This window comes from Lonchura striata, chromosome 1 (genome assembly GCF_046129695.1).
Source record: "Lonchura striata isolate bLonStr1 chromosome 1, bLonStr1.mat, whole genome shotgun sequence".
Taxonomy (NCBI): Eukaryota; Metazoa; Chordata; class Aves; order Passeriformes; family Estrildidae; genus Lonchura; species Lonchura striata.
This window is the reverse complement of record NC_134603.1, coordinates 89,388,858-89,416,728: the sequence shown is the minus strand read 5'-3', so window position 1 is coordinate 89,416,728 and position 27,871 is coordinate 89,388,858. Positions and strand designations below refer to the sequence as shown.

The 27,871-nt window shown below is 43.6% G+C and overlaps 1 long non-coding RNA gene across 2 annotated transcripts in view; it reads left to right on the top strand.

The window, feature by feature from the left end:
• The window catches only part of LOC110483544 (uncharacterized), a 156,422-nt gene that overhangs the window by 78,505 nt on the left and 50,046 nt on the right, over positions 1-27,871 (top strand). For both annotated transcript variants that reach the window (XR_002467595.1, XR_002467596.1), the window contains exon 2: positions 3,432-3,506. This is a non-coding gene — a long non-coding RNA (uncharacterized LOC110483544). The remainder of the gene's footprint in view (positions 1-3,431; positions 3,507-27,871) is intronic.

Below are 27,871 nucleotides of genomic sequence, written 5' to 3'. Positions count from 1 at the left end.
TGCTTCTGATTATTGTCAATATTCACACAAACATTAGAAATGAACAATTGAGCAGATATTATTTTGTTTTGGTTGTTGTTCTAAAGAAAGTGCTATCACTTCTGCTTATCCCTCTTGGTGGAAGATAAAATATTTAAATTTGAAGTAATTTTATAAAGCAGCATCATCAGAGCTTAATTGTTTATTATAGTGTTCATGATTGTTGTGTAAATAAGATGAGGAAGCTATTTTTGGCTTCTCCCTGCTTGTCCTCAGAAGAATTTATAAGATGTGTACACTAAGATGGTGACTGAGTGCAACTGGAACACCTGTGAGCTGTTTGAGGGGATAATTATCAGGAAGGGGGTCAAAGACAAGGCCTCTCACAGTGACGGGCGGAGGAGCGCTCTGCTGATTGCAGCGGCCAGCTCTGCCATAAAGTGATGAAAACCGCCTCGTCCTTTTCACCTGCATTGATCACTGAGGTGCTCTGCTGGCAGCCTTTCTATGGCTTCTGCTTGTGCTTTTTTCCTTCCTTTATTTTTCTACAGCTTAGAAAGGAGAGAATGCTCTGGGGTAGGCTCTTTGCTCTTAATCAAGACATGTAGAACATATATATATATATATATATTTTTTTTTTTTTTTTAAACCCCAAAGTAACTGGTGCATATTACCTGTCCTGTGGTACAGGGACAACAACAAAGCTCTCTAGTTTTACTGTGAGGTCAGTGCTGCCTCTCTGCAGCTCACCTAAATGAACTGATTGCACTGAAAATGAAGCAAAAAGGGTTCTGGGGTAACAAATACAGTTAGGTGGGAGCCCTCTGCTAGGGCCAGTGTGGATGTTGGTGAAGGCCTCACTTTGCCTTTCTGCTTTCCATGTTCAGATCAGGTTTACTACAAGTGCATTGCCTACCTTGAAACAACAAAAATGCCTATGCCTGTTTTCTAGCATGAAGGAAATGCCTAAATGCTATCAGGTGAGCTGCAGTAGAAAAGTTGCTATACAGAGGGTACAGGAGCAGGTAAGTTTGAGATGAGCTTGCTCTCTGCTGTTTAGGTCATCAATTATTTAAATGCCTAATAAGAAGACAGAATGGAAAAAAAAAATACTTCTGAAGCTTGTATTCCACTTGTGTCAGTCCTGGGTGAAACATCTCCATGATAATTTTGTTAGCTGTAGTTCTTAACTTTATGCTCCCAGCTGAATGTGATTATAGCCTTTTAGGTCCCTCAGGGTGGCTGTGAAATTGTATTGTTTGCTGAAGGTGTGCTAGCAGTAGGGGAGGCTGGAAGGGAAGGATGGGCCAGCATTTGTGCTTGTAGGCAAAGACAGCTATGGTTATGGTACAGATTTTGTTGAACTAGAGTTGTCAATTTGGAGTACGTGTGATGTCCTGTGGTTCTCAGGTAACAAACAGGACCAGGTGGGAGCTGTCTGCTAGAGACACTGCTGTGTGCAGCTTGCCAAAGGCTTTGACTTTCATCTTTCATTTTGTGCAGTTGATGCTGGGTGCCTGTTCCAGCTGAAGCTTGAAATCAATGCTCCAGGTTTATTTTCCTGCCTCCAAGGATGTGGGCAAACTATTTTATTAATGATATGAGAGTTGCATGCTGCATGTAGGCTGACTAATGTAGGCAATAGAGTCCAAAGGAAAGGGAGACTGAAAATGCATCACTTCCTCTTGCTGTCCAAATGCTTTCTTTTTGACTCTTGAAACACTCCAGAATAGTTAAGGGAGCACAGCCCTTCTGTTTAAAAGAAGCTTTACATGAGCACAGAGCTGTGGATAAGACAGGCCTTTCCTGTAAGGGCAGGTCTGCTGCTGAGAGAAACAAGTGAGCAGTAAGGAAAGATTTTTGTGTGAAGATATTAAACTTGCAATAGTAGTGGCATATCTAATTCTCCTTCTGTCTGTTTTTTTAAGTTTACCCTTTTTGATGATAGTAGAAATACTTAGAAGGGAGGGAAAGCATCAATTATTTTCACATTATTACCTTCAATATTATTTTATCAATCTCTTTCCTGTCTTTGTTTAAAGCAGTTAACTTTCCAATAAAAAGTAAATTTTTTAGATGACATAGGGGCCACAGTATGTATTTTTGCTTCATTTTCCTTGCACACATGGGAGCAAATAGCTGTAAATATCCACTTAAACATTCATATTTAAGTTTTATTTTGAAGATAAAACATTGTTGCCAAAGTCAAATATTAAAGAATCCTTTTTTTTTTTTTTTCAGTATTTAAAAAATATTTTACAGAAAATTCAAGGCCTCTGTACCTGAAGTGCTCTTCTAAGTGTTCTGTTTTCAGTATTAGCTTCATAGTATTTGTCATAAGGTGATTCAGGAATTAGGTGAGCCAGGGTTGTTCTGGGCTTCACCAAGGGAAGGGACCAGACACTGAAATCTCTGTTTTCTGAGGCACACAGTCAGTAAACCGGGTAGGTTAGTCAAATACATAAATAAGTGTTGGGGTGGAGAAAGGAGGAAAAACAGGGTTCTGTTTTGACTTAAGTGGTAGTGATGGATGTGTCATTGTAAGCCTCCTGGTAACTTGGCTGAAGATTTGGCAGAGTTTCCCAGCTTACCTGTTGAAAGAAGGTGATGATAACAATGGGAAGGGTAGATCATGGAAAGTATTGTAATATGTGTATTCATCCAATCTTTAAGTCTTTATTGCCTGTCTTAAGTATCTGAACTGAAGGATAAGAAAAATTAAAAGTCTTAAATTATCTGTGAACAAAGGGCAAATGTAATTGTGGCAAAATTATAGATACAAAAACTTTCAAGTGAAATGCTAAATGCAGCTATGTTCTTGTGAACCCTTGTTCATGACAGTATGGTAATCCCAAATTTCTTCCTGAGAAAAAAAAAATCTTGCATATAGAATTCATTGGTTGGGTGGGTGAAGGGAAAGAAAAACAAGCATTTGGCATGGGTGAGTGTGTTCAGTGTCTGTCTTATCAGTCTTACCCTGTAGTAGTGGAAATAATTCAGCTCAGTGCCTTTGATTTGTGATAGGGTGTAAGAGCAAATTCATTAGTGAGGGATCCTGTTTCATTGGACTTCTCTTCTGAGGGTCAGCTATGCTCATGAGAGTAGTCACAATATTTTGAGACTGTCCCAGATAATCTACCATACCTATTTGCCCTCTGCATCTCCTTCTCCTTCACAAAACTTTTGGAGGCATAAAAGAAGGAACTGTTTTCTATACCAATTCACACCAACTTATTTAAAAGTTAGCTTGATGGAGCTCCTAGGCACTTTGCTCCCATCTTTAAAGTTCAAGGAATGTTTCAGAAAAGCTTTCATAGCTCTGATACCTGAAAGATGCTTTGTTTTTCAAGTACTCCCTTTGTTGAATTCTGAATGGGATGCCCTTCTGTGATGCACAACTGGACTGCTGTTCTTCTGATCCATATTCAAACTCTTATTTTTTTCTCTCCCAGGGTTTTTTCCCCATGGTGACCTAGGCTTGGGAAGTTGGCTACATCTGAGGCTGCTTATGCAACTGAAGTCAGCTGGTAAGAGCTCTGTTTTAGGAAGTCCTTGGTATGAACTCCAGTTTGTTTCCTTTTTAATAAGAGAATTATGTTAGCTGAAGAGCCCTCACTCTCTCCTTGCTTACTCTGCTGTAACCCCCATGCCATGAAGAGCTCACTCCAAGGAGGAATAAATCCTCCACTCTGGCCTATTCAAACCTAAGGACTGCCTTTGTGCCACAGTTTTCAGATTCCAAAGGCATTTTTGGTTAGCAGCTCTGCTGGATGCACAAAGGGTCAGCGCACTAATAGGATACTGCACTGGGAAAGGACTGGGCTTTGAGGGATTCTTTGGAGATTTGATGCTCTGTGTGAAAGAGGTCAGCAATACTGCAGCAACATTTTTAATTTATTTGTGGAAAAAAAGAAAAGGTCACCATAAATAAGGGGAAGGACACTGGAAATAAGGGACTCTCTAAATCCTCCTATCCTGATGATCCTTACCCCAAATCCATCCATTGCTGATAAACCTAACCAATGCCTTTATAGGACTTAACAACATCGAATAAATGTCCTCCTGCCTTTCCTCACCCCCTACCAATGCACAGCAGCTCCTTATTGTGTGCACAAACTTTAGAGATGCTGGGGGATGGTGGTGTCTTCTTTACAAGGAACATTGGTCTGCACCTGCTCAGGGGCTTGCTCTCTCATGTTGATGTTCTGCATAGCAGAAAAAAAGACAGCCCTTTGCAAAGAGTGGTAGCAGCAACTTTTTGGTGGTTGCTTATGCTGTGCTAAAGATAAAGAAATTGATGACAGGTACACATGGAGACTTTGCAGCCCCCAAACATCATACAGGATTTTGGGAAATCCTCTCTTCCACTGTTGTCACACACAGTGTTCAGGTCTGTGAGACTGTTGCTGATGCCTGGGAATCGGGGAAATGCTGATCATCTGTGTTAGGGTGAATGACACTGGGGCTGTGGGAAATTAAATGAGCTATTTTGACTCTGGCTTTGTCAATGTCTGTATGACTGAAAGCTGTGAGGCACTGGAATCTGCATCCAAACATAACTTGCACATCTGCAAGAGATATCAACAGTGCTTGCATGACTTTGTACAGGAAACATGTTGGAAATGTTCTTCTCCAAATTCTTTCTTCCCAGCGTATCAAAAAGCAAAGGACAATATGAAACATCATGCTTCAGTGATGGGGAAAGGCTTTGGGGGAATATATTTCTGAGTAAATGCTTTGATTTATTTATTAATTTATTACATGAGAGTTATTTTTTATTAGGAAGTATATTTTTGGAGTTATATAAACAGTGTTGACTCCACTCCAGAGCCACCTCCTTCTGGAACCATAACTGAAGTATTGACCAGCTAACTTCCATCTTAGCATCCACACTGTTGCTCCTGTGGTTGCAGAGTGGGCTGCTCCAGAAAGCAGAGTTTCCTGCAATGGGTGGCAGGCCAGGCTGACACTGTAGCAGATAACCCCCAGCACTGAAGGAGAAAGGGGGAATTCATGAGTGGGATGAGCACCAGCATGCCACAAACTTGTCTTGGGCTGATTCAGGTCTCCACGAACCTGCAGACTCAGTCCCATGACTGTGCTGCATTTCAGGAATGCTGTGTACCATTGTAGGGCAAGTGGAATGGACTAGTTGTTCTAGCTGTGAAGCTGGAGTTGGAATAAAAGCAAATGATAATGAAGCATTGGGAAGGACATGAGACTGATTTGCTTCTGGACTTGTGAAAATACAGTATATAAATATAACACCTTCACGAGCACTGCACTTCCTACAACAGTGCTGTGACATTTTCTGAACAAAGAGATAGTGAGGATGTTGAAAAACTGGCTCTTTTCCCTTTGGAAGCCTTGATAACTTAGATGAAAACCAGAGGTAAATGCATTCATTTGTCTCCTGCCCCATTTTCTTTCATCCTTGACATACCTACTGATGCCATCCCAAATTTATTTACTGACAGTCTCCTATGGTCATGGTAAGACTCTTTCAAAATGTGAGAATGGGTGTACTGCTTCTAAGCTTTCCAAGTTCTCAGCCCCTCTGGTAATATAGCTATGGTGTTCAGCAAAATTGTATTGTTGTTGCGGCAGTCCTGAATTGAAAAAGGAGGGCTTTTCCTGTCCACATGCTCCCGTCTAAGACATGCCCTGCAGTTAACATAAAATATTTTCTTCTGTTCATATTCTCCAAACCATGCACTTTGCTCTGCTCTGCATCCATTGCCTGGTATGAATTTTTGCTCTCTGGCCTACAGCAATAACCTCCTTGTTCATTGCCACAAAATCTCAGTTTCTATTGTACTTGATAGAGATTCCACCCTGCATTTTCACCCACACTCAACAAAAAGTAACAGGCATTGTGTTGCCCGCTTCCCAGCAAAACCATGCATGCTTGGCACACTGTCAGCTTAGCAAACTCAGCTTCCATCCAGTATTGAGGGTATTGAGCTTGTACCTTCTTTTTTTGATGTAAGATGCAAATTTGGTTCAAGGAAGACTGGAGTTGGGCATACACTGCAGTAAATGCACTGGGAATAGTCCAGTTAGAAATCAGCTCAGCAAAAACAAGACTGTAAAAAGTATCTGACTTGCAGGGGAGCAGAAATGAAGCCTTTTGTGAACAAGGGCTCCATACCCCTTCATGAAGATGGCTACAGCTGGAAAATCATATGTTTCTCTTACGATAAACTGTCTTGTGCAAGTGTTTTCAGGCACTTTAAGCTCTCCTTCTGTGGGCTTGGAATGCACCCATGAGCTCTACTTGGCTCCTTTGGTTTGGCTTTGCTTTGAAGCCTAGGCCCTTTATGAGTTCAGACCGTCTGCCTTGAGGTTCAGATTCTTGAAGGCAATGAAGTGCTGGGTGCATGGCCTATTTGCTGGTGGTGCTAAAATGAGCTATGACTCATGCTAATCATGCAGACTTTCTTAATCCATCCCTCCCCAGTCTTTCTTGCGTGTTCTGCTGAGCCGTGGGTTAACAATAGTGACATTTAAAGTTCTAGCATCTGAGTGAATCATCTTGAGATGAGGACAGCAGTCCACAGCTCACAGAGGTTTGGTTTCTGAGTGCATCCCAGACACAGCTGGATGTGCTGATACATGCCATACAAACATTGGGCACCATCACTAGCACCAGAACCACAAATCTGTGGGATTTATGTCGCCACAGGGCTCAGCACTGCCATGATTTCACTTCCTTAAATCGCAAGACTCCCTCCTTTCTCCTGTGAGCCAGGAAGGTGTTGTCCTTATTCTGGTGGTGAAGAACTGGGAGGGCTAATGGCTGGTGATCTCCCTGCTGAAGAGAGGTGTTCCACTCAAAACTGTCCATCAGGGAGGCTGCTGATCCTGGAAGAGTGAGCGAGTTGGTTGGTAGGGTGCTGTACCCTTGGGGAGTGTCAGTCCCAGTCATACCTCGTGCTCCTGCTCTACAGTGAGAAGTCCTATAAAAACAGGTTATGCCTCACTGCCAGGTGAGGTCCCAGGGGTGTTCTTTCAGGGAAAGAGTCTCTCCATGCAGCAGACATCTTTATTCGCTGTATAATATCTTCACCTTTTTCTGACAATTACAGGCATCAGCCCCTCTTCTGGGGAGCCATAATGGCAAGAGATTGCTGGATTTTTATTCTGTTTCAGTTTTTCAGTGTTGAAGAAGGCAATGGAAGATGTCCTGGAGAAAACTTCCACTAAATTTAGGGTTTTCCTTGTGTTTTATGGTTGATTGTAGTTTTTATTGTTATTGTTTTTTTTTTTTTTTTTTTACTTGTTAAGGATCCAATAGTTAAGACAGATGGCCAATCCAAGCAATATTTTTCCATTAAAACACTGTCACAGTTAAGACTGAGAGCCAATTCTGTAAAACTACCCCAACAGGGAGAAGGGGACAGAAGGCATCTTTCTGTGGTAGATTTATATCCCTGGGGCCTTTGGACAACTTTGGTCACTCTTACTGCATCCTGTTGTCGAAACAGAGGTGTAGGGCATATGCTGCCTGGGGCCCTGCCAATGGGGTGATACATAGCCTCTCCTCTCAAGTTGTATTTCTTGGGAAGCAGCAGGACTGAAATTTGTGGAGAAGCTCTACATGTTTAGAGGGGGAAAGGGAAATAAAAAATCCCACCCAAATGCACTGACAGGGTTTGTTCTTTAAATATCTTGTGTTTATGCTAGAACTGTTACCACAAAGCAAGCAACATGTTTTGTCTACAGACTGACCCATGCACTGAGTTTAGTATTAGCTGCCTTTCATTCCTTTTAGATAATCTGTTACTGCTATTAATAGAAACTTATGCAGGCTTCCTGGTGTCCAAAATTGCCTGGACATAACAAGAAGTTTTGCCTTTCTGTGCGAAGCTTTTTGACTGTGTATTTTTGGCTGATGTATTGGAAACATCAGAGCAGGGTCCCTTGCAGAGGTTGAAGGCTTGCTCTGTTGGATGGAGCTGCTGGAAAACTCCAAGGAGAGAAGCTCTCTCCTTTCAGGTCTTCCTGAAACAGGACACTGATGAGCTCCTTGCTGTCCCCAAACCTTGCCTTGCTTCGTAGCTGCTCTTGCCCCAGTCCTGGCTATATTACCTTGGTTAGCTGAAGCATTTCTAACCATGGCATTTCTCAACCTGGCCTGTATGAACACAGCTGGCCGAGAGGCTGATTGCCTGTGGAGCTGCTCTGTCAGATATGAGCCAGGGTAAATTTTGATAGGAAGGTAGTTACATGTTCGGGGAGAACCTGGGGGGAGTGGAGTATTCACGACTCACTTTTTAGCCTGCATCAGCTGCAGCCAGCACAGCATGTCAAACTGCAGCCAGAGCAGCTTGGCAGTGCTTACAAACTCTGCTAGTGAGGCTGACCACTAATAGAGCTTATAAAGTCAGTCAGATTTTTGGCAAGCTTTTAGACCACTGTGTTCCTGATGGAGCTTTTTAACATCTCCTAAAAAAGTATCCAGCATTATCAGAAAGAGCCCTGTTCTCTAGAGCTGGGCCAGGACCCATGAATGAAACAAAGCTGACAGCACTGAACTGCAACAGCTTAGTTGGGAGGAGGGAGGAAACACATACACAGAGCAGAACTTCAGAAAAATAGAATATATTTCTCTGTTTTGAAGTCTTACATCACAGAAGTGATGTTTCCTGAATACCTCAACATACTTCTGCTAAAATGTTCTATGCAGAAACCTTCGAAAGGAAGGTGTTTTTTTCTGATGAAGTTGTACACCAGAGTTGTCTTTTCATTTCTGAAACATTCATGAACTCAAGAGGGATGAGTCCCTTAGTATTTTTTATTCCTGGGGATTTACATTTGTTGAGATATGAAAAGAATAACCACAAGAAGATCCAAGTGGTAAAATACAGAGGTGAGCCCATGTGTCATGGTCCTAAGACTCTAGGCTAATCACAGCAATAGTTTGATATGACAGGGCTGTATTATAGAGGGAAAGCTGATCTTTTCAGCATTTCCCCTTATTTGACAGGTCCAGTCCATTGCATATGATCTGTGGTGCCCACTGACAAACTGAGAAGCTGTTTTGATGACCGGGTGAGCAAGGGAAAATGGGAGTTCTCCGCACGGCTGTGTGCAGCCTGTCTGCAGGGAAATGGCATAAAAGGGGATGGAATAAATCACTTCCAGTGCAGGCTCACTTGGGATAACTAACAGAGAAGCAGCTGAATACCAGTGCATGTTTTCATGGGTGCAGAAATCTGTAAAAGTTGAGCACAGTTAGCATGTGAAGGAGCAATAAAACCTCTCTTGGTGCATAGGAAACTGTGGAAAATAAGAAGATAAGAGAAAACACTAACCAGTGGAGTAAAACCACTGATAAGTGGGGTAAAAAAAATGGTCTATGTGTGTCTTCTATCTTTTTGGTGTTAGCACAGAGCATTCACTGGCAGTCCGTCACTGGAGTTTAAATAGGATTTAAGTGCTGCTTGATTGCTTGAGTGAAAACATTTTGCCTTTTTTTTTTTTTTTTTTTTTTTTGGCAGCTACAAAAAATCTTGACGCCAAAAACCTTAAAGGATTGCTCAGTATTCAAGTACTTTATTTATGCATGTGTGTGTTTCCCCCCCCCCACCCCCCTCCTATGGTCTGTTGATGTGAAATACTGACAGAAAAGAGTAAATAGAGAGAAATATATATATATTCTTTTATTATTTCTTGGCAGGCTGCTTACAGTATAGAGCACTTTTGAGGTGAATTTAGATGAGCATGTAAATATAAACAGTATCTCAGAAATTCTGGAAATCTGGTTCAGATTTTTTAAGAGCACTTTTTTTGTGCCTTTGTCTCTCTCATTGCTTACATTCATTGAAAAGCCTATTTTCCTTTCTTTGTTGAAGTCCTACCTGCAGGAAATTTGTGCCTTCATTTTGATGCCATTACCTGCCACTTTTTCCGTTTTAGCAATTTTTATAATCACCTTACCTTTCTCAATATATTATCCAGGCCAAGATATTACTTTCTTTTGGACTCAGAGAATAAAATTGCCAAAGTGCAAAAATAGCCAATTGTGAAAAGTGCTCGAACAGCAGTGATTACTTGCTGTGCTCAAGGTGGAAAGTTTGTTTTTGTTTAAGACCCTGTGTGCAGAGTTTTATTACAGACATGAGAGTGATGGCCATATATCCCTACAAAGAATGGGGGAAGGTCAGTGACCTACAAGCCAGGAAAAAACCCCATCAAGGAGAACAGAAACAAAGAACATCTAACTGCAATTACATCCTAAATACCCCTCCATTTTGCCCCTATGATAAACCCCTCTGATTTCAGCAGGCTTTTTGGTCATCTTTGACTCTCTGTCATTATTATTGTAAAATAGTTAATGACTTGTCCCAGATTTGGAAAGTGGGCTTAGTAGGGACTTCCGATGTCTTCTTTTCCTCCCTCCCAGCATGAAAGGCAGTCCCTGAAAGCTGGGAGGCAACTTGCCTGGAGGAAAGCATGGTGCTACCAGTGAGAAATAATATTTCCCAGTGCAGGGATGATGGATCTGGCATGGGAAGGCACCTCTGGACAGTGTCTGGGCAGGGCAGCACCACAAGCTCTCCTGCATGAAACACTCTCAGCTGTGCTCCTCCATCTGGCCTGAAGCACCACAGCCTCCCAGTGCTGTGCAAGGCCATGGCTTCAGTACTGACCTGAGAAAATAGGGCATGTCTGCCCTAAAGGTGGGATGGCAGAGCTGGAGAGGCCAGGGGCTGCTTCCAAGTAGTGATGCCCCAGGCCCCGCTAGCTCTGCGTGGGGCTGAATGATGAGCCAAGGGTAACACCACATTCATACTGGTGAGGCAAGATGCAGCATTGCCCTTAGGCACTGTGGCAGGAAGGAACTTCAATTTGGTCCTTTTTCCATCATGCAAAGAGTTTTATGTACATTACAGATAGGCTAGTTTTCAGTATGTGATACTTAGGGAGTTTAGGCTCGGCCCAACAGTGGTGAGTGCTTGTGGCAGACCTCATGAAGTTCTCTTGGAGTTTCAGTATTTCTACTGACTTCTGTGTAAAAGATGATTAGAAAATAGAGATGGCTAAAACAAAATTATAATCAAACATTCCCTTCTTGAGCCCCAGTAAAATCATAAAACTGGAGGTTTGACTTCAAACTCCCTGCTCTGATCTTTGCTATTTTTCTGATGTGCAGACATCTTCCATCTGAAAATAGTAAATCTCATTGTGTGGGAGGTGCATTTAAGCAGTGTTCTTTAGAATATAAATATTATTATTACTTAAACTAACCCTGCTGCAGAGAAGTTCACAAACTTGTGCTAGATGGCTGCCTGCTGTCTGTAGGAACTGTCAAATGCTTTCAAATGGGAAATTTCTGGGAACATTTCTGCAGTGGGACACGTTTGTGGGTTTTTGTAGGACGCTGTATAGCACCTTGATGCCTGTGAATTACAGGGGCCTTCAAGAACTCTTCGCCTTACAGGCTCAAGCCATTACAATATTGAGTTAATAATTAGGTTTTAAATACCACTGTAACTTTCATTTGTGATAGAGATAATTTGCAATCATACGCTGCTTTGGATAGGATGGAGCTTAAATTGAATCTAAAATGAGAAACATCACTCAAAACAGACTGAAGGAGCTAATTATTTTAATAAAAATACAGCTGTGCTTGCCGTTTTAATAACCTTAACAGATCAAGGCATATATGCATGGGGAGGCCTTTAACTAGAACTTGTATTACCATGAGACTGTAGCCTTTGATGTGTTATTTCTAGTTTATCAAATGCCTTGGTACTGCTGCTCAGTTTATTTAATGCCTTGTTTGCTGCCGCTTGATTAGGAAGTCAGTGATTAATAAACGGGTGGTAAAATTAAGTTCAGAGTTAGGCGAATGTGTTTGACAAGGTGACGTACAAGTACCAGGGCTCTGCAGAACCTTGTGTGGTTGTTCCCTGTTCAGCTGCCATGCTAAATTGTGGGCACTAATTTGAGTGGTTCGCACCAAATCTGCATCCTCAAGTACCCGCTGCCTTACTGGGTACTCCGCAATGGGATCATCTAAGGTGGTCCAGAGGAGGGAACTGGAGGTGGGTTTCCTGCCTCCTGGGAGATTGCTTGAGTCACTGGACTGTGGGATGAGAAGCACGATATCATTCCAGTGTCTCTGATGTGTTTTCCATCCCCTCCTGATCATCAAAAAGAAGGCTGGGGGTGTATGGGGTGGGGAGCCTAGCAGGAGTTGTTCCTCAAGCAGAGGAGCTCACAAGCGAGCTGAAACTGCATCTTTCAGGTCATTTTAGTAGCATCAAAAATCTAAAGGAGTGCGCCTGGTGCCAGCAAAGCACGCAAGGTCCCAGGGTGCCGTGTAGCACTGTGACTAATGTGCATGTGCGTGCCTCACATACACACGGTGCTGTGTTAGCAACAGAGCTGCTTTGCTGCTGGGAGTGTTTTTGTTAACTGTGCCAACACTCTTGGGACCAAAATGATACAGACTGAAATCGGCTCAGGAATCACAGCCTGTCCTTTGAAATAGGAATAAGCTCTCCAGAGAGTGGTCCTCCTGTGAGGGCATAGGATGGAAAAGATTGACAAGTCCAGCTTGACTTCTGTCCTTTTGCAGTATTTCTGTAAAATATGACCTCCCTCATTTAGTGAACTGTTCTAAATAGAGCAAAACAGAGGCCTGAGCTGCAAACTCAGAATGAGCAAAGTATTTCTGCACTCTGAAAAATTTTGGCTGCTTCTCAAATTCTACGTCTCATATTTGCCTTTGTGGTACCTTTTTCCAGACAAGGTCAGGGCCTGAAAGCTGAGCTGTGCTTGAAGAAGTTAAACAAGTTATGTAGAGCTCCCAGGTCTGAAGAAGTGTCATGAGATGGAAGTTTCTCACCAGATTTCAAGTGTTTCTGACATCTGCCAATCCTGGAAAAGCAGTGTTAGCCTTGCTTGCAGCATTCTGTCATCTGTAACTCCAGAGGCTAATAAAGAATGTTTATTTAATGGATCCAGGATACTGCATCAGAGCCAGTAAGGGAGTGCTGGTTTGGTCAAAGTCCTTGGCCCTTGGAGGTGTTTCAGTATGACTCCCAAACCATAAAATGGGGCTAACAGGATTAGAAACACCTAATAGAGCTCCAGTGCCCCTCCAAACCATTTTACTGTTCTGTGTATCCACCTCTCACTTGGCCTAGTAGTTCCATGCATGAACTGAGAAACTATCTGACCTGAGCAGAGATCAGCTTTTGCAATGACTGCAGACCTGTGCGAACAGCACAGACTTTGAGGGTGCTGCTCTGTCACCTGTGTGAAAATGTCTGTCTGTGGTAGGTGGTGGAAAGACTTCACACCTGTAGTATTGAAACTGGGCACAAATGATTGCAGCTCCCTTAAGGACATACTTGGCACTACTGAGGAATTTTGCACACGTGGAGTTGTGAAAATTGGCTGCGATTTCTAATTTGTGCGGCATAGGAGATTTTAAATAATGAGAAAAGGATGCTCTCCCTTTCTTTGCAGTTAAGGGAAGCACAACTGTAATGCTTGGAAAAATCTATGAGAGCAATTGAGTTTCCCTGATGCATCTATCCCAGTAATTGTTGTGACAATGGACAAATGGATTGTCTTTGTATTTCTGCAAAGAGAATGTGTCATATATTGAATAGTGACATTGATATTCTTATCAGATGTAAGATTTAATGCTTCTTTTGGATAAACAGAGTAGTTTGACCTCTGAGAGCTATTATCTTCCAGGTTTGCAGGTAACTTGTCACAACATCTTCCTGTGCTGTATTTATTTTTAAAGTTTTGCTGTAAACATGTAAGCTGGAGTTACCTTCCTCGCATGAAATCCAACATAGATAGGAAGAAGTATGCATCCTTTGAAAGTGGACTATCAGTGTGGCTGGAAATTTGTCATCACTCTGGCTACATAACTGTACCAGGATAAAGGCTTCTGATGTTCTGTAGAAGAGCTTCCACATGTTCCATCCTCTATGTCTCCATAGACACAGAGGACAACTGTTCTGCTGAGGTCAGCATTTAAATGGATAAGCTAAACAAAGTGTAAGAGGAAGAGGAACAGACACAGGAGTAAGTCCCTCAAACTCCCTCTTGCTGGGCCATGTTGCCTTTCTGATGTCAATTGTTTCTAAATTAAAGAATATCTAATGTTAGCAGTTGTGATCCCCTCCTAGTAATCACTGTTACAAACATTGCTGGGGTCTTGCAAGGTATTTATGACTCTCCTGGGAAACACCAAGGAGAATTAGAAAGCCACTGTGGAATGGTGTGATAAGAAAAATTCTGAATGCAGCCTACATTTGGGGAAAAAAAAAGAAATTAAAAAGTAGCATGCTGTTAGTACTGATCTCTTCTTTCATTTAAGCAAGAAAAAACACATTGAAGAACTTCAGCCAAAAAAAAAAAAAAAAAGGTTCTGGGTCCAACTATGAGCCTGTGCTGAAAGTTGTGGTTTATGTTTTAATTTGTTTTTTTGTGAGTTAACTTTCAACCAAAACAAATGTTTCAGATGGTTGGGTCCTACACAGATTTACCAGGACAGGACAGTGGCCAGGAAGGCATAGTTGCTGGTGATTCATCTAATTTTTCAGACAGTGGAGATGTGTGAGGCTGAGACCAATTCCAGGAGTAGAATTTGTGCCCATCCTCAAAGACAGTGTGTCAGTTACTTTGTTGAGGAAGGGAAAAAGAGAGGGATTCACCACTAAGCCACTTTCCAAAGAGATCCTGGATGGTGGTGTGCTTTGCTCCTACACTGAGCAGAGAGTGGAGAAGGGGGGATGAGTCCAGTGTCACAAGCTCATAGTGCATGCCACACAATGTGCCATTACCTGTGGGTACAATTGTGCAGTCATGCATAAAAGAATGATATGTAAATATTCATCAAGGTGGCTAATAGGGTGAGACAAATCATAGACTGTGTAGGGAACTGCTGTTGCCTCTGGGACTTGCCATTCAGGGACAGTGCCATCTTCATCTTCCACTTGAATCGTTCCACTTTTTGTCTTTGTGTCTTTTTGAAGAAAATTCTCAAGCAGATTCAGGATGATGAAAATCATGTTGACATAGTAGCTAATCCTGAAAATATTCCTATCATCCTAATAGGGACTAGGAGGCAGTTCTTGGGATACTTTAAGCAAGCTATCACTCAGTAAAAACACAACTTTTCTTTTTCTTTTGAAAAAACCTCAACATATATATAAAAGGCCAGTTTTTATGCTGCCTTGCAAGAGGCAAGCTCAAGATCCATGGCACTTCTCATAAAAAAAAGCCAGAGAATAACCTGTCTGCCCTGCCCATCAGTTTTTCAATAAAATTGATTCTAGATGTGCAAGGTTGTCTGTGCACTACTGCTAAGTGCATAATAGCTGTAGTATGCCAACTCATTATTCTGTAAAGTGCTGTGAAATATCACAATTACAAAAGATTCTACAAAAGAACAGGTTCCAGTCTAGTTGGGTGATGGTCAGGTGGCCAGACCGGCTGCTGTGGTACAGCTACATGATCTGCAGTCCAGGTTTTATGTCTATAAACATCCCTTAGACTTGTTTGCACGCGCCAGAAATTATGAGTGCTCCTTCAGGGCTTTTTTGTGCTATCTCCTTTTGATTCCTCTCTTTGTCCTTGTCTTTTGGGGCACTGAAATTTCAGATGGCCCCTGCTGTAGATGCTCAGCTTTATCTATGTATATACCTATCACTTTTCACTGAGAATCAGTTATAAAGTAATTTATTTTGTAAAGTACACTAGCTATTGGCCAGTGGGAAACTAAAGGTGAAAAGAAGCAAATGAAAAGCAGATTAGAAGGCAGGTTTTGGACTGGGAGAAGGGAGGCTCTGGTGTGAAGGAAAGTGAATAGGGACAGTTCAGAGAAGCAAAAACTGAAGAAATAAGGTGTGCATATGTAGCTCAAAGAACTTCATTGCAGCTCATTTAGTATGATAACAAAGGAGTGATGTTAACAAGATCTAAATGGGGAGAAGCACAATGGGAAGAACAGAAAAAGCAAGAACAAATAAGAGTCATAAAATGGACAAATGTCTTCAAATCTTTAGAAAGTATGTTTTAGTGCCTCTTCCCCTCCTCCTCTCCTGTTCTCCAGGAAATGTCTTACCAATAAGAGGAGCAAAAGGGTTGGCAAGTTTAATAATGCCCTCAAGGTGATGAAATGTTGGTGCGACAGAAAAAAACATGGTCATCCAGTTCTCCAGCTTTGCTGAACTGTGAGCCACTCTTTCTTTTTAGTGTCATATCAAATCTGGTGACTCACATAGAGTATTCATTGCACACAAGATAAGATATCACAAATTCCCCATTAGGAATGTAATTAAACTGAGTGCTCAGAAGAAAGAAAACAAGTGTCCCTTCCCCATCCCACCTCTTTTTTCCCCTAGGGGCCTTTCATTGTAGAAAAGTAAATATTGCAGCTGTGCTTCTGTTGTTTACTCTGGAGAGTCCATTTAAGATGGTGATGATTAAGACGTGCATGTTTGTCGTGCTAGTCAAGAGACTGGACAGCTTTCAGCAAGAGGAAGCTGTGGAGTGATGGCAGCAGGACAGGGGACTGACAATTAACTCACACACAAAGATGAAACCCATTAAGACCCAGCATAGCTCTAGACACTGAGCTTTTTTTTCCAATTATGTCATCTTGTCTGGTGCATTGCCTCAAACCAGACTGCTAACGTGGGCTTTCCCCCCATCGCATTAAGGCACATGCAGTCTCAAGTATTTTTGTGCAAATTTAAGGTGTAGGAAGTGGAGACACAAAGATTCTAAAATGACCTGTGGAGATAGGTTTGTCATCTCCTGACCTCCCTGGCTAGGGACCTGGATGAATCATGCAAGTGTTGCTGGCTCCTATACTCCTTTCCCATGAAAGCTGAAGCAGAGCAAGGGAGCATAGCTATGACTGCACAGTGCTGTGGCATCAGTGCAGAGCTTGAGGGTGCATCCAGGCATAACCAAAACCCCAAACTCACCTTCATAGATCAGAAAAGTGTACAGAGCTCTGAACTAATATCATGCAGTTTTGGTTGTTCTTTGTATTGGTGAGGTTGTTGCTTTGACGACAAAAATAAGCTATAATGAATTAACAAAGGCAATGATAACTTCGGATTAAACCTTAAATCAGCAAACAGCAATATGAGTGATGTCAAGGATGGGCTTTTCACTGGCCTGGAGCAGCATGCTTCCATTGACTTCAGCAAGGAAATGTTGATTTAAGGCAGGCTGGAGTGTCCTGCCCTTTGTGATTATGTTCAGCAAGCCAATGATTCAGCTGATAGGAGCTTCCTTCTTTTGGTGAACCTATGAGTGCTTTGTTGGTGTCCAGGATACCCTGTGCATGAGCACTTAACAGTGGATGAGTGTTGGAAAGATTGTGGATTACTTTGTTAAGCAAGCGTGGCTTGTAAGTAATGTGGAGCTGACCCTTTGTGACACTTGCATGACCCAGAAACAAAGCAGCAGGCAGAAGAGCCCTGCAGTAAATGAACAATGTTTTGATATTTTCTAATAATAAAACCTATGAAGTTAACCTTTGGGAAGTATAGTTAAACTTAATTTATTTTCAAATGTGCAATGTTTTCAGTATGTTTGTTTGCGCTGTAACCTAATTTTCCACTTCCTTTCCCTTGTCATACAGATTTTAGGCCAGGAATGCAGTAATGAATAGAGAGAAGAATGTCAGTTTAGACTGTAAAAAGCTTCTGTGAAAAAGCCTAGTAGAATTAACTAGGGAATGATCATCTGTCTGTAGGATTTCAAAGCCCATGTCTCCTCTGGTTTAAAGCCACAGGATCACTAATAAAGGATCATTTCATACATGTGCCCTACTGAGCTCTGTGACTGAGAGTAAGTCGAATAATGCCATTTCTCCCTTTCTCCCCCTCTCTTTTTCTTTCATCTTGCATTGAGGTTTTCCATATGTCCCAGTCTGGCTGATTTTGTCTATAGGGCTTCTGGACTATAGGGGTACAGGCAGCCTGGCCCTGTGATTTTTGTGATCTTCCTCTGTTTAGGATCCTTGTTGGGCAAAATCTGAATCCAAATTAATGTGTTGGATTATTACCTCCAAAACAGGAGCAAGCATTAAATGGGCAATGAGATCAGCATCAGAATTTGTCAGGGGACCTCTTTCTCTGTCATGAGTTGAGCCCCATCACTGGGTCTTCTAGTATGTAACACTTGAGTGGATTTTGAACTTGTGCCCAGAGGCTAAGGCTTGTACTCTTCCATACATTTAACATTTTTTTTTACTTTACTACAATACAGGTGTATGATTACTGAAGTGGAAACCTTGGAATCTGACTCTGCTATGGTTTTTTACTCCCTGAGTTGAGTGGACCCAGTCAGTCTGGGTACAGTGGAAAGGCAGGAAACAGTGCTGAGCCCTTCACTGGCTGTGGATGGGTAGGCGTACACTGGAGATGAATCGGGGTCAGCACACTGTGATATGTTAATTTGCCAATAATCATTATAAGTAATAGCTTTACTGATTCATGAGTTCCATAAATTGATTAGTCTCTCTGTTAATGAAGAGCTCTAATGCACTACATGTGCAATAGATCATTTCTTTATTTCATGACTTTATCTGGCCCAGGGAACTCGAGCATACTGGGCTGTGCTGGTAGGTACCATTTCCATTTGCCAATGTGTCACTGCATAAATATGAGCATTTAACATTGTGCACATTCTGCAGTGGTTTCTGCACAGGATTGGCTGAGTAATTAATTTTTTGAGCTTTCTGATGCATCACACTGCAAAGTCAGCTTGGTTCTTACTGGATCATCTCCACAAAAAACTGGGCTGACTCTGCACTCAACTGTGGACACTCATGCAAGACAAAGTTTTGCTTGTCTAGCAAGCAATCTCCAGTTGGAAGAAGGGCTAGTAGGGTCATAAATCACTTCTCTACTGTTGGAAATAAAAGGGCCAGGAGACCTTGTGCTCCTCTCTTGACAGGCCTTTATTTAATAGGAAAGCCTATGGGGGTGGGGGTGCGGGGTTCGCGACGCCGCCGCTGCTCCCAGACGAGTCGACGTCCCAGAGGAGGGGTCAGCGAGCCTGTCGATTCCGGCAGGGTCGGAGTCTGCGCCCTCACGGGATACGTCCCGAGACTCGTTCGTAGCTCGCTGGTCTAGGGGTCTCTTTGTACTCCTGCTCTCTTAAGTTCATGGCGATTACCTTCAGAGTTCTTAAGAGTCTTCTCTAGTCCTCTGAAGGTTTCCCCACAGGTGCGTGTAGATTATTTGGTCCTCTTTGTCCTTGGCTCGTTGTCAGAGTCCATTCTGTTGTGCGTAGCAGTCTGATAATTATTAGTCAACGCTCGCTTGGCCCTCTGGGAAATCGGAGGCCTCCTCTGGGAGTGGTTTTCTGGGAGCGGCTTTGGAACTACCCGACGCAGTGGGACAAGGGGTCAGAAAATGCTTTTAAACTGCTAACAACAACACACCCGGTAAGTAGAAGGTCTTCATAAGGGGATTTTTAACAAAATACTTATAACAGGAGAGGTACAGAGACTTAGGGAGTTAACTAGGGGAATACAGTTTGGGCATAGGGGTGGATGTATAAATGGGGTAATTAACAAGGGATTCCCGAACTGTGAGGAGATAGAACAGGCAGAAGATTAGACATTAAATTTTCATCTATAACAATTCCCCCCTCTCTTATTTTGACCGGGCGTAAGCCCGCGTCAATTAGCCACTTTTGGCTCCTGAACATGAACCTTTTTAGCCCTCTGGTATTGCTCATATGCTTCTTTTGCTGCTTCCTGTTCTGTACTTTTTAGCATCATTACTTTGGTTTGCTTATTGTTTTGAGAGGTTCCTAGGGTAGTGGGAATTATATAGCTAGATCGGATCATTGATATAATTATTTTGCTTAAACAGGGTATGAGGCAAGGAAGAAACATTAATCCAATTAATCCCGCTATAGCCAAGAAAGCTGCTTTTTTCCACCAGTTACCTTTCCAAGACCAAAAGTTATCCCACCAGTCTGAATTAATTAGTGGGGTCCACTCCTGGGTTCCTACATGTGCAATTTTTCTAATTTCTTTGGAGATGTTACGGATGACTTCACTTTTATCATCTATCTCAAGGCAACACTCAGTAGTATTAAATTTTCCACATATTCCCCCTTCATCAGCCAATAGGTAATCAACGGCGAGCCTTATCTGATACACTACTGTTCGAGTCTGGGAGAGTTGGTCACTGACATGTTCTAGGGCCAGGGCCGTCCTATTTGAAATAGTTTCTATCACGGCTTGTAGTCTTATTAGACGATTTAACAGATATATAGGGGTTCGATACCCCCACGAGCCGTCTTGTGCCCAAGTAGCGGGCCCATAGGTGTTAATAATTTTCTCTGGCGTCCAGGTCTCTCCTTTCCATTCTTGGGTTGCTCCTAGGTTAATAAGACTTCTTTTCTTTCTTTTTGTATGATTTTCTAGATCATCATATAAAGGGACTCCCAACCCCGGACCTGCCTCTTTGGGGAGTAGGAAGAAAGCTGGTTTTATAACTCCCATTGTGCAGCTGCCCGTCCAATCCCCTGGTAGTTGGGTATAAGCTGCTTTCCCGCAAATCCAGAAGAAGTTCCCTGGAGCTCTCCAGAAACTTTCATCAGTTATGTGTGGAAGCTCCCAATATTTTGATATGGAGCGAATTCCCTTGAATGGATTTGTTCCTTTTTCTGCACATTCGAATAAACGGTAACCTTCGTGGTATATGCACCCTCTCTCCTTTTTATTTAAACTCCAGTATCTGTTGGGTTCTTGGGGGACCCATCGAGTAAGGAAAGGTGTTCCTTTTGTTAGCAAGTATCTTTTACAGGCTAATCTGCCTACTGAGGTGCGAAACTGGTTTCCCGTCCGTAGGATACACTCTTCCCCGATCACCTCGCCTTTCAATTCCCATTTTTCCTTTCTTCTATAGCCTGGCACCATTTGTCCCTCCCCTGATAGTTGGAGTCCTAAAATTTCCCGAGGTTTAAGGCTTATGCCTTCCCAAGGCCATACATCTGACATTTGTGTACTCCCACAAACCCAGCATCTGGTAATATTTAGTTCTTTACTGATCTTCTCTATTAAGTCAATGAATAGATTTTTACCACTTAAATCTTCCCACTCTTTGTTACTAATTGTCATATCCACCTTTCTTTCTTTAATGATGTCTATTTCTCCTTTTATTATTCCTCTCTTTTCAAAGCATAACCAAGTATCTTTCATGGGACACTCCCCTAGGATCCGTTGCCTAAACGAGGCTGTATTCTTGGTGATCCAATAGATCTTCCCTCCCTCTTGGCAGGTCTCTAATTGTGACTGATTATAGCAGGAAGGGCTCAGGTTGCTGTGTACTCTAATCAGAGATTCCAGGTTCTCCCCATCGTACAATGGATGGTAGCACTTGATACAGGAGTCTATTCCTCCCGTGCCATATAAGCACATCATTACTATTATCAGTGTTTTCACGGAGGGTTGACCCCTTTTTCTCAGGAGTCCGGTAGGAGCCATTATTTTCGACCTCCCCCGGTCTTGCCTCCTGGAATTATTTCCTGGGTCTTGTACTGGGGAGCCGAACCTTGTCCTCCCTGCCTCCCTCCCGTTTCTCCCTCTTTTGGAATTTGTTTTCTCCTCAGGGGTACTTGTCCCAGGAAAGGTATGCGATATATTTCTAAGAAAGTGCAGCTGTTTCTTGGGGGTTTTAAACACTAATAACAGTTAAAATATATTCGGAAAACTTACGAACTTCCTTATTTATAACTAGTTCTGTCTGTAGAAATTATACTGGTAGCAGAGGTTACTGGCGTGGTTTGCTATTATCAGTTCTTAGGGGTTTTTCTCAGTTTCACCTTTAGAGCTCCAGCGGGAAAAGCAGTCCAGGTTGGGGTGGTTTCTGTGGAATCGGTGTCCTCACTCGGGGGTTTCACAGGCCCTTTGACTCTCGAGATGTGTGTCCACCCCTTCTCCAGAGTCCTAACCGCGGTATGAGTGGTGAGCAGGACTTGATATGGTCCTTCAAATCGGGGAGTAAGAGGAGCATTATTCCATGATTTAATCAAAACCCAGTCACCAGGATTAATGTTATGGGTGCATACTTCTAAGGGAGGAGTCTGAGGGAGGTACCCCTTTTTCCTAAGTTGTTCTAGCGTTTTTACAATAGTTTCTAAGTACTTCCGAGAGGCTTCTTCCCCTTCTACATATTGAGCAGTACTATAAGGGGAGAGTAAAAATGGGAGGCCAAACAACATTTCATAGGGGGATACTCCTAGGTCTGCCCTAGGGCGGGTTCTTATTTGTAGTAACGCTAGAGGAAGGCACTGTACCCAATCTAGGCCCGTTTCTAGAGCTAGTTTTGTAAGAGTGGTTTTGATAGTCTTATTCATTCTTTCAACTTTGCCAGAGCTTTGGGGGTGCCACGGGGTATGTAGCCTCCATCGAATGCCCAGGGCTCCAGTAATATCATGCAGAATGCGGGCTGTGAAGTGAGGGCCTTGGTCGGAGTCGATGTTATTTATTAGCCCGTATCGGGGGATAAGGTTCTCTAATAATATTTTTACCACTGTCCCTGAGGTTTCGTTGCGAGTGGGGAAAACCTCAGGCCAGTGGGTCAGATGATCTACGATTACCAAAAGGTGTTTATATCCCCTTGCTGGGGGCATCTCTGTAAAGTCAATTTGCACATTCTGGAATGGCCTCTCGGCCAGTTCTCTCCCGCCTGCTATAGGTTTCCTCATTACTTTCTGGTTTACTTTTTGGCACGTTATACAGCCCTGGGTGACAGCTCTTGCGATGTCATATATCCCTTTACACGCATAGTTTCTCAAAAAATGATCACAGAGCCCTTGGGTCCCCCAATGGGTAAGTTGGTGCATTTCAGCTAGGAGTCTCCGTGCCAGGGCCTTACATATAAACTTTCTCCCATCTGGAAGTACCCACTCCCCTTGGGGCCCTTGTTGTAATTTTAGATCTTTTATTGCTTTTTGTTCCTGCTCAGTAAATATTAGTTTTTCTTGCATAGTATTCTCTTCCCTGTTTGTCTCAGTTACACGGGTTAGTTTCAGGATTTTGATCGACTCCTCTGGGTCTTGAGCTACTCTTTTTGCCGCTAAATCGGCCGCTCGGTTCCCCCTTACCTCTAAGGAATCACCTTTCCTATGTCCTCTCACATGCACTACCGCAATTTCTTCAGGCCCTTTTAATGCTTCTAGGAGGGATTGGATCATTTCTCTGTGTACTAAATCTCTTCCCTTGGAGTTCAAATAACCCCTTTCCTCCCAAATTTTTCCGAAGGTGTGGACTATACCAAAAGCGTACCGAGAATCGGTAAAAATGGTTCCACACTTCTTGTCTAGGAGCTCTAACCCTCTCTTTAGAGCATATACTTCACATAGCTGTGCCGACCACTGTGCTGGCAATTTCCCTTTTTCCAGAACTTCTAGATCTCCTTTACTAGATACTTGCACTATTGCATATCCTGATTTCCGTGCTCCATCTACTACTCTTGATGACCCATCACTGAAATATATTTCCCCTCGTTCTAGGGGTATATCACTTAAGTCTGCCCTCACTTTCGTCTGCAGGCTAATCACCTCCATGCACTGATGTTCAAAGCCTGATGCCGGTTCACCTGACAAAAACTGGGCCGGGTTTATTAGCTTGGTGGTCGTTAGCTCTAGGTGGTCTGAGCTCATCAGCATGATTTCATACTTCAATATTCGGGCGTCTGAGAGCCACTTATGAGCCCCTTGGCTAAGGGTTCCCTTGATGTCATGGGGAGTATATGCTTTAATTTTCCCTTGAAATGTTAGTTTGTTGGCTTCTTCTACAATAAGGGCCGTGGCTGCAATGGCTTGGAGGCAAGTGGGCCATCCCCGAGCTACTGGATCTAGGAGTTTTGACAAATAAGCAATGGGCTTCTTAAAACCCGCCCAATCCTGAGCTAATACCCCATGGGCTATCCCTTCCTCTGTATTGATAAATAGATGGAATTCTTTTTTCAGATCTGGCAGTCCCAGGGCTGGCGCTGAAATGAGTGCCTGCTTGAGCCCTTCTAGCTTTTCATTATCTTCTTTTGTCCATCCTACTGGGTCCGGGAGAACTAGCTTTTCATATAAAAATTTGACTTTTTGTGTGTAACCTTCTATCCATAATTTGCAGTACCCAAATAGGCCTAATAATTTTCTGATGTCCCTTTTTGTTTTTGGGGGTGGGAGGGAGGTAATTCCTGATATCCTTTCAGGATTTAGTTTCTTGTACCCTGGTCCAATCATATGTCCTAGATATATTACCTGGGGTTCCATAAACTGTAATTTATTTCTTGATACTTTTAATCCAATTTCCCCCAAATAATTTAATAATTTTATGCTAGTCCTTCGGACTTGTTCTTGATTCTCCCCAGAGACCAGAAGGTCATCTACATATTGTAGGATCTGGACTCCTTCCTCTGGGGCAAATACTTCCAAGATCTTTTCCAAAGTTTGCCCAAAAAGGTTAGGGGACTCGCAGAAGCCCTGCGGCAACCGAGTCCATCTCAGCTGCATTCTCCTACTCCCTTCGGTGTTTTCCCATTGGAAGGCAAACCAATCCCGACACTCCAGGGCTAATGGGCAGGCCCAGAAAGCATCTTTCAGATCTACCACCGTAAACCAGGCGTGGCAACAAGGAATTTTACTTAGGAGGGTGTACGGGTCTGGTACCGTAGGGTGTTTTGTGATGGTCCTCTTGTTGATCTCTCTAAGATCTTGTACCAATCGGTATTTTCCCTCTGCCTTTCAGACTGCCAGAATCGGAGTGTTATGGGGTGACATGCAAGGCTCCAGGATCCCTTCACTCAGCAAGGATTGAATAATGGGCTCCAGCCCCCTTCTACTTTCTAGTGATAGTGGATATTGTTTGACTTGTACGGGGGGTCCTTCTGTCATTTGTACTTTCAAGGGAGGAATGTCTAATTTTCCATATTTCCCTGTCTCAGCCCAGACTCCTTGATCTATTTCCCTCAATTCCACTTCAGTCAGCTTAAACATTTTCACTACCATTCTCCCTCCCTGGGGAATTATCCCTATTCCCAGTTGGATTTGGATGTCCCTCCCCAACAGGTTGGTGTCTAGATCTGGGAGGTAGACCAGGTCTACTCGGCTTATTTGGGAGTTCCCTCTTACCAGCACTTTCTCCAATACCGATGCAAAAAAAGGTCTGCTTTCCGCCCCTACGAGCTCACATGTTTTATCCCCAATTTTTACTCCGCGTGGAACTGCATTTATGCTAGATCGATCTGCTCCAGTGTCAACTAAAAACTCAAACTCTTGAAAGTGGGGACCTACCTCTAAAGTTATCAAGGGCTCTATAGGATGGTACACGGGGTCCCCCAGAACGTAGAGCCCCTGACACCCCTAATCTTCCCCCCTCAGCACTTTTTCCAAGGCGTCCTGTTCTCTTATCATAACCTCATCTCGGGCGGCTTTCTCACACTCCCTCCTAAAATGTCCACTCTCTCCACAGTAATAGCATTTTAGATCTCTGGGCTGCCTAGGTTTCATATGGCCATGTGCTGCTGAAGCTTTATGTCCTCCAGGTGGATTCGAACTTCCCGTTCCTCCTGCTGGTTCCTTCTTCATCCCTACACTTTCCTTTGTCCCCACACTTTCCCTTGCCACCGCCACCATCATACGGGCCTTATTCCTCATCTTCTCCTCCTCTCTACGCAAGTACACTTTCAAAGCCTCCTTCAACAACTCATTAATCCCTTTCTCTTGCCAGTCTTCTAACTTTTCTAGTTTCCTCCTGATATCCGGCCATGCCTTGGACACGAATTGAACTTTTAGCAGTACTTGGCCTTCTCTACTTTCTGGGTCTATGGTGGAATATTGCTGGAAACTCCTTTTCAATCTCCCTAGCCAAGCCGCTGGGGTCTCATCCTTTTCCTGGCAGCAATCGAATGCCAACTTTGAGTTGGTTCCTTTTGGCACAGCTTCCCTGATTCCCCTGATCATTAATGTCCGATATTCCTCCATATTCCGTCTGTCCCGCTCCCTATTGGGGTCCCAGCCTGGATCATTGACTGGTAGCTTATACTCTGCAGCGACCCCGGTCTGATTCTCTCTGTCCCAAATCTTCACGGCTGCTGCCCGAACTAACTTTACTTCTTCCGGACTAAACAGGATTCTTAAAATGGAGGTGAGCTCCCCCCAGGTGTAGATATTGGGGCCCAGGAATTGGTCAACCTGCTGTGCTACCCCGACCGGATCTTCTACCAGGTTACTTAACTCCTTTTTAAAACTTCTTACCTCTGAAGAGGTTAGAGGTGCATTTACATACCCTATTCCCCCAAGAACTCCCCCCATGGGTACCTCTCTCAGAGGGAATAGTCTGTCGGTCTGTAGGGTCCGAGATCGAGTATTACAATACGGGCCCTTGTCTAAACTCTCTCCTGGGATTTCACTACAGGTCTGGGGCGGTAATGGCTCTTTTGGTTCAATCCTGTTATTTGCTACCAGCTGAGTTTTTTCCCACAATAAGGGAGGCTTAGGGACCACCTTCGGTGAGGGGGATTGAGACATTTGCGTGGTCGATTTCGTCGATAGGTGTCCAGAGTAAACTGAGGGACTCGGGGTATATGGGGGAAGGACGGGGGTAGAGAGAGAATCGGTAACTAGGGAGGAAGCTGGGACTTGGGACTGGTCCTTAGGAGTTAGGGGAACAGAGGTTATGGGAGTGATAGGTGGTGGGGGTAAAAGATGGGGAACCTGAGAGGGGGAAGAGAACATTGGGACAAGAGTTAGAGCAAGAGGCGTCTGGGGAGCAGAAGGAATCGCCTGAGGCGGCACAGCAGGTATTGACTGGTCGGACTGGGACTGTGAAAAATTGGGTGAAGAAGAAACATGGGTTATGAGTGGGATCTGGGGTGGAGACAAAGGTACGGGGGTAGAGTCCGGAGGAGGGGGTAGTGGAATGGGGTTTCGGGGTCGCGAGGGAGGTTCGAGGGGAGGAGGCAAATGATCCAGAGGATCCCAGTTTTTACTTCTTTCCTCCCTTTCCCCTTCTTCTCCCTCCTTATGTTCCTTCAATTTGCACATTCTTGCTGACCTCACACCAGGTCTTTCCCTTACCCAGCATTCCGCATACACTAGTTGGTCCCTATCTGGTTCGGGTTGGCTACTCAATCCTTCCTTCAATTGATTGCACATCCAAACATCTGCTGACCCGAACCACGGCCACTCGATACCTAATTTTGGCCATATTTCCATACAGAAATGAATCATTTTAATCTTGTCTAAATCCCGTGTCAACTCATTCCTTTCCCACTCATCTAACATTCTCCCGAGGGGGCTATCCGGGGGAATGTTCCTGACCTTCTTAGCTCTCTTTCCACGGGAAGACTTCTTACTCCCACACTGTCCCATCTTATCGAAAGAAAATCTAACGTGCCCCTACCCGAACGCAAAACAACTGACGGGCAACACAAACAAAAACCAAACTAAACTTATTCCTCTTATAACTAAAATTCAACGAAAAAAAGTCTACCTCCTGTGGCCTATCACTGACCGGTCCACAGAAACTAAAAACCCGCAGTCTCCCGTCCCGGGGCCTCTTCCCCAAGAACACTGCCTGAACTTAAATAAAACCCAGGGGTCCCTTCCCACACCCTTTTCCTCAGGCTGGGTCCTAGCGGCTACCCCTCGGTCGGGAAGTTTTTGGAGTGGGGTCCAAACGGGCTAATCCCTCCCCCAGTCCGCAACCCCCCTTCCCAGAAACCCAGAGCCCGATCCCAGCGGGGTCAGCGCTACCCCCTTTCGGCCGCTCCTGGGTCCTGACCTATGAGGCCGGGTCCTAACGGAGGTCTCGGGGGCACACCCTGGCCCCTACTCCCTCCCCGTACCTCCCGTGAGGCTCGGTCTTAGCGGG